The sequence below is a fragment of the Amphiura filiformis genome, chromosome 3 (assembly GCF_039555335.1).
Source record: "Amphiura filiformis chromosome 3, Afil_fr2py, whole genome shotgun sequence".
In the NCBI taxonomy this organism is placed as follows: domain Eukaryota; kingdom Metazoa; phylum Echinodermata; class Ophiuroidea; order Amphilepidida; family Amphiuridae; genus Amphiura; species Amphiura filiformis.
This window is the reverse complement of record NC_092630.1, coordinates 54,447,856-54,455,295: the sequence shown is the minus strand read 5'-3', so window position 1 is coordinate 54,455,295 and position 7,440 is coordinate 54,447,856.

Here is a 7,440-nt window from a genome sequence, read left to right as displayed (position 1 = left end):
AATAAGATAAAACGTAGCGTCATAGGGGGCAATCGGTGTGAATATTATTTTAGAAAATAACATAGGGAAATTGTCGAAAAATGGTCTGAACTAACCCCCAGCATCATCAGGCCCGTTGCCCACAATAAGATAATTCAGGTTATACATTTGGTCCCCTACTCATTTTTGTTTGATTTGACATACTGGCTTATTGCTCCTTATTAATTATTGTAAATTAACCATCATACTTACTGTCAGTGTTCTCCAGTGAGTCTTCAAAAATGAGAAATTTTCAAATGCGATATTCTCAAAATGACGTTATTCGTGATGCGCACTGTGTTAAATCAAATCACATATGAATTGATCTGTTGATCCATTGCAAAGGTGAATTTCTCTTTGGTTCGTACACGGTACATACGATTGATAACCGCAAGTTATTGACAGTTTAAAATTAAGTGGATTTTTAAACCGATAATTTATTCATTAAATTTCGACAGATACTCCATTCAGGTGTCACTACTTTCGCTGGAAGTTTAGCGCTAACATCGGGTGAGTAATATTGCTATCAGAAACATTGAGACATTGAATTAAAGCATTGTAACAATTCCCCAGCAAACACAAAAACGTTTTAAAAACGTTTTAAATAAGTTATATTTTGGCTTTTGGTTTAGGTAAAAACGTTTTAATAACATTAAAATATCGGGTTATATAAAGGTCATGATAACGTTTTAAAACGTTTTGTATGAAAACACACTACAACAAAGTTTTAAAAAAAAAAAAAAAATGTTATTGTAAACTATTTTTGCAAACATTTTTGCCAAATATTGTGTCAATACTTAAATAACATTATGTTAAAATATTTGAACCCAGCAAACACAGAAATGTTCTTAAAATGTTTTTTTCAAAACCTTTTAATAACATTTAAATGTCGGGTTATATAAAGGTCATGAAAACGTTTTAAAACGTTATTGAAAATATTTTGGGCAAACATTTTTCGCAAAATATTTTTTCAACCCCAAAATAACATTCTGTTTAGAATGTTTTGTATCAAGTTTTCAAGAATGTTTTTGGAATGTTATTAAAACGTTTTTATACCCTTTATATAACCCGACATTTAAACGTTTTCTGTAAAGCATTTTTGTTTGCTGAGCAGTAGATTATCAAAAAATGTTTTTAAGGTTATGAAAATGTTTTGTACTCTTAATATACCCTTTATATGATATTATGGAGTTATATAATTTTTTTTATGTTTGCCCTAAAAAAAGAAAGAATTTCGTGAGTCTGAGGAGATTTACACTGCAAATAATGATACTAAACGTAACTTTTTATTACCATTAACTATTTTACAGTGTCAAATTTTGATCTCATTTTGTACTAAGCGCTGTGTGCATCTTTTACACTCTTTTGGTAAGTCACGTTTGTTAGCATCTCAATTACGCCACTTTGTTAGAATTTTTTTTTTATGAAACCGTAGTTTTCTCATCTTGGGGCATACCATTGGCGTACGCAGAGGGGGTGTTACGTGTGTGAAACACCCCTTGGACCTGTCCAAAAAAAATGGGGGTAAAAAGAAAAGACAAAGAAAGAGAGAAGGAGGGGAGAGGGAGGAGAGAGAGAGGGGGAGGGGAGATGAGGAAGGCATAGGGGATAGCAAGGCCTATAGATGACTTTTTTAAAAGGCAACTCCCACACAAACTATCTCACCCCTATACCCGGTATTGACCGGCAACATACGTAAATGTGTTAATTGTTAATACATGTCAACACCCCCACACCCACCCCTACATCATCACACCCCACACCCTTACCCCAGCAACGTACTTAAAAAGTTTTAATTGTAATTTTTTTCTGTCAATACACGGTGCAAATACGTAAGCATAATGTACTTCAGATGATTTTTACTTCGTAATCCAAATCTAATCGCTTTTCAAAAGAAAATAAAGCATAATTAGACAGTATTTTGCATTGAAATAGCGTAAAAATTATGCACCAAATGGCTTCAATTGGACCTTCATTTTGCCAAATTTCTGAGGAGGGAAAACTTGTACACGAAAGGCTTCATAGACCGTCATTTCATAAGTTTTCGGCTTTTTGAAACTAAAATTTAACACACTTATAGTGCCAAAATGGTCCACCAAATCGCTTCAATTAGGTCTTCATTTTGCAAAAGTTTCTTACTTCTCAGGGGGGTACATCCCCCTCAGACACCCCCTACATAGTGGATAAACAAGTTACCATTTTCGCTTCTGCTTTCGACATCTACAATTAACATGATTAAAGGGAAAACTTGTTCACGAAAGGCTTCATGGACCGTCATTTCACAAATTTTCGGCTTTTTCAGACTAAAATTTTACACACTAATAGTGCCAAAATGGTCCACCAAATCTATTCAATTAGGTATTCATTTTGCAAACGTTTCTTACTCAGACACCCCCGGGCGTTGCGCAAGCGCAAGCGCGACGCGATGTCCGATACGCGCCCATTTTTAACATTTTTTTATCATCACACCCCCCTTGAAAAATTCCTGCGTACGCTACTGGGGCATACATTTTGTTGATAATGGTGGTGATGATGATGGTGATGATGATGATGTGCAGTAAAAAACACACGTTGTTGTTTGGTATTGTTCTTGTTGTTATTGTTGTTGTTGTTGTTGTTGTTATTGTTGTTGTTGTTGGTGGTGGTGGTGGTGGTGGTGGTGGTGGTGGTGTAATAACTTTATCTTGTGCAGGGAAAACAATATTGATTGATTAGTTGTTGTTGATGTTATGATGATGATGATGATGATGATGATGATGATGATAATGATGATGATGATGATGATGATGATGATGATGATGATGATGATAATGATGATGATAATGGTGATGATAATGATGATGATGATTTTATTATTTTTTACTTTTACTTTCAGAGAGGCATGAAAGCTATTTTGTGGGCGGCCTTTTTTCAAATGATTCTGAGCGTTGCTGCTTTATTGTCCGTACTTATTTACGTGACATTACAAGTAGGCGGTATTTCACGGGTCATGGATATTGCAAGAGAAGGTGGAAGAACACAGGTTTTCGAGTAATGGTCGATTCCTAACATATCAAGTATTTGATAGGGTCGGTGCACGCCCGTTCAAAAGAGGCTGTATTTGCTACTGCATACACCCCACACAACCACCCCACCCATACCCACCCCACATGTCACACCTTTGTATAGCTTGATTGCATCAAGATTTCAGGGGTTACACTTTTCGAAATTAACTGAGCATTGTACACGTGTGGCTCTCTGCACACGTGACCCACGACTTAATTGCCCCTCCGAAGGACGGAATAGTAAATATGAGAAAGACATAAAAACATGAGCAAAACAGTGAATACATTTATGTTATGGTACAGGGTCGTTCTACCATTTTAAATGCTCATAACTCATGGAAAGTTTATCCAACCGGCAAATTTAAAACAAATTTGAAGAGTAAACTTATACAAATTATTTTGTACTTTAGTATACACATCCACATGTTCATATTTTTTCCAGTTTTAGCCTAGATCCTTCGACGTATATGACATTTTGGAATATGGGCGTGTTCGGGTTTATATTATGGATGCCATCGCAATGTACATACCAACATCAAGTCCAAAGAACTTTGTCGTGCAAAGACTTTAAAACAGCAAACATGTGAGTTTTTAAAATGCTTAAAAGTGACACTCATGCACTTGTTGATATACGTGACTGAATTTTATACAACAATTATGTTTCTTTTGAAAAAATAGAAGGTTTTGTTTAAATTATCAGAATTCCTATAATTTTCATTACCTCATAATTTCAAAATATTATGGTATGTGATAGGGTCTGGACTTTGATGTATAATTACAAGTTCATTCTGTGGACTGTGTTACTAGAAAATTTAAAAAATAAAACCTAAATGTTACATCTTAAATTAAACAGTGATCCAATGAGTCACGGTGGAGGGGACTAAATGACAATTTTATTATCCTTGTAATATGAAAACGATTTGTCTCAAAATTATAAAATTTGAACATTTTAGCGCTATATGGGCAAATTCGTGTCGACTTAAAACCACGAAAGACTCTTTTAACAATGTCACTATTGCCGGAGTTCAAACACTACTGATATGATTTTGTTTTTAGTGCTTTGTTAGTGTATGGAATAGGTTTGGTGGTTGTGACGTACATGTGTCTTTTAGCTGGACTATGCTTATATGCCTATTACGTAGACTGCGATCCATATTCTTCAGGTCGTATTCAATATACTGATGGAGTAAGTTACTATAATTAGCCATTCTAATATTCTTGCAGATATAGGGAATTAACGATGTACCCATCACATCTGCGTCTTAATCAACAATCACAAATAAGGTTCCGATATCCCATCCGATTATAAGACATGCTATTAAAATGTATAAATTTATATCAATTTTGGTATGAATGTTTATTCATGCGATTAAAAACACATTGATTCGTTTCTTTCATTATTAATTATATGCAGTTATTGACGTTTTTTATTATCGACGCTTTCAACCATTTACCAGGCATACCAGGATTGTCAGTGTCGGGTATATGCTGCCTTGCTCTAAGGTATAGTAGATGATTATATAAGATATTCTAGCCTGGACTTCAAGAACTTATACTATTGCGACTTCAAACAACTGAAATTAGTATAACAACTAATTTAGGTAAACAAATCCAGTAATTTACTGACGAATTTAGCTTTCGCCATTAAGTACAGGAAACCAGACTTGTAGTATTGAGACCCGCCATGAGTACCGGTACGGGTCCAAGGCCCGGGGGGGGCACTTCAATTTGAAATGGATATAGGTGTAGGGCTGGCGCTTTCGCACTAAGGGGCATTCGGTGAGAGCAACATGTAAAAAATATGGGGTCATTTGGTGAGAGCATGATTTTTGGCATTCGGTGAGAGCAAAATGTAAAAAATATGGGGTCATTGGGTGAGAACATGACCTTTTTTTTTAAATGGAATCTTTGGGTGAGAAACAAAACAGCGCCACAAAAACCTCGAAAATCGAATTTCTAGTTCTAAATGGCTTCAAATTTCTTTATTTTTTCAAATAAGTAACAAAATCAGTGATAAATGAAAATTGCTGTTCAAATTGAACTTGTAAGTGTCTTTGGGTGACCGATCACATGGAAAAAATAGGGGTCTTCGGGTGACAGAGCGCGGAGCGAGCATGTGTTCGTAAAAAATATGGGGTCTTTGGGTGACAGCGATGCTGAAAAAGGGGTCTTAACAGCCCTACATACGCGTCACCTCCAAAGTTGGAGTGCCCCCCGGGGTCCAAGGCCATGAGTACGTGTACGGGTCCCTGGCCATGGGTACGGGTACGGGTCCCAGGTCGTGGGTACCGATACGGTTCCCTAGCCATGAGTACGGGTACGGGTCCAAACTCAAAATAGGGTGCGAGTACGAGTATTTGTTTAACGTGCGGGTTTCAGATAATATGGTTAGTTAGTAAAATGTAACGTACGGCATAACGGTGATAAAGAAATGGGCACTAGAAGTAGATATCTAGATCTCATACCGTATTCACTCGATAGTTAGCACATGTGCCTTCTATCGAGGGCTTTTGAAAACGTTACAAAAGTGACAAAAGTGTAAAGGGTTTTTAGCAAATCATCGATACACACAGCTATATACGAACAATTAAACCTACAAATTTGTGTGTTAACTACATTAGCTCAGTTGGTAAAGCGACAGAATTTGAATCATCTTAAGAAGAGCGAACTGAGCAGGAGTTCGAGGCTCGTTATAAACTTTTCCGTTGTTTAATTTTTATTTTGGGGTTTGAGCTTTTCTTGATAAATTAAATCTTTTTTTTGCTTTGTTTTTCATTTTGTTTCTTTATTGTTTCTTATTTGCTTTATTTTGTTTTGTTTTTCTTTTCTTTTCTTTTCTTTTCTTCTTTCTTTCTTTTTTGTTCTGTTCATACTGGGGTCATGGGCTATTTATTCAACAATGTAGTTGGGTATGCCCTGAATGTTAATGAGGTGGTCATGGTCCTCTTTGCCATTACACGCTAAAGAAATTCCATATTTTTCAAAGGCTCTGATGATGGTTCCCTTCTATCAAATGACTATCATTTATTTCAAAATAAGTCGGCGCAACTCGCATGTACAATCGAAGGTCGAAACGATAATCTGATAACAATAGCTTGACAATAGCTATCAATAATCTGTTTCCAGTCCCTGATTGAATGGCCAAAAATACGCCAACAATGACATAACAGGAAGCCAAAGACGAATTCTGATCACCAAGTGGGTTGGAGAAGTATGGAAGGACATTACAATGAAGGGAACCAGACAAAAGTCGTGTTCACACAGTCGGACTTAAATCACTTATTACCGGTCTTAAATTACGTCGGTAATAGTATCGGATATAAGTGGCAGTGTGAATTAGCGTCGGATATAACTATATCCGACGTAATATAAATATATCCGACGTAATGTGCTTTAAATCCGACAATTTGTTCACACAGTCGGACTTAAATTACGTCGGTAATAGTATCGGATATAAGTGGCAGTGTGAATGAGCGTCGGATATAAAAAAATTACTATATCCGACGTAATGTGCTTTAAATCCGAAAATTTAAGGCTGAAGATGACCAGGGTTAAGAGCTGTTAAGACCGATCGAAACGTTACGTCCGGTAATAGTAATTACGTGTGGACATGCAGCACTATTGGGCTGTCGGATATAACTGTGAGTATATCACTCGCGCAAAATTTTAAGCAGAGTCATAGGCGTATATCCCGGGGGGATGGAGGGGGGGGGATAAATCCCCCCAATATTTTGCCAGGGGGGATGGCCCATACAATCACCCCCCCAATGTTGCAGAGATGTATCGTTCGAGTCCGGACTCGGACTCGAGTCCGGAATCGAGACCACTTTTTGTTGGACTCGGACTTGGCTCAGACTCAGACACAAAAAGACTCGGCTCGGCTCAGACTCGGACACAAAAGGACTCGGACTCGAAGGCGAGTCCGGTCCGAGTCCAGTCCAATGTCCAAATCTATGTAAAATGTGAAATGATTATCTAAAAATGTAAAAATAGATCTCAAATTTGTTGACTTTACTTATTTGGCCATTTTCCAAATTAATTGGGGCTGTCAAATCTGTGACCTGTTATTATTCCTACATCTCCACCAAATTATTTAGATTTATCTGTCACTTAGCAGAATCATATTTTTGTTATCATTTAAAATGAGATAATTGATAATTAATCAAATGCATAATTTTATTAAATATTTGGACTAGGCCTATATAAAAATTTCTACAATGTAAGACTTCTTTCATGGAACTTTCCAATCCATTAAGCTCTTGAAAGAGAAACATGCAAACTGGACCATATATCTCAGCTCCCACTCAGTAGGGCTATAGTTTGCATGTGCTCAGTAAGTGAGTACACATGACATTTGTGTGGGCCAATTTTGAAAATA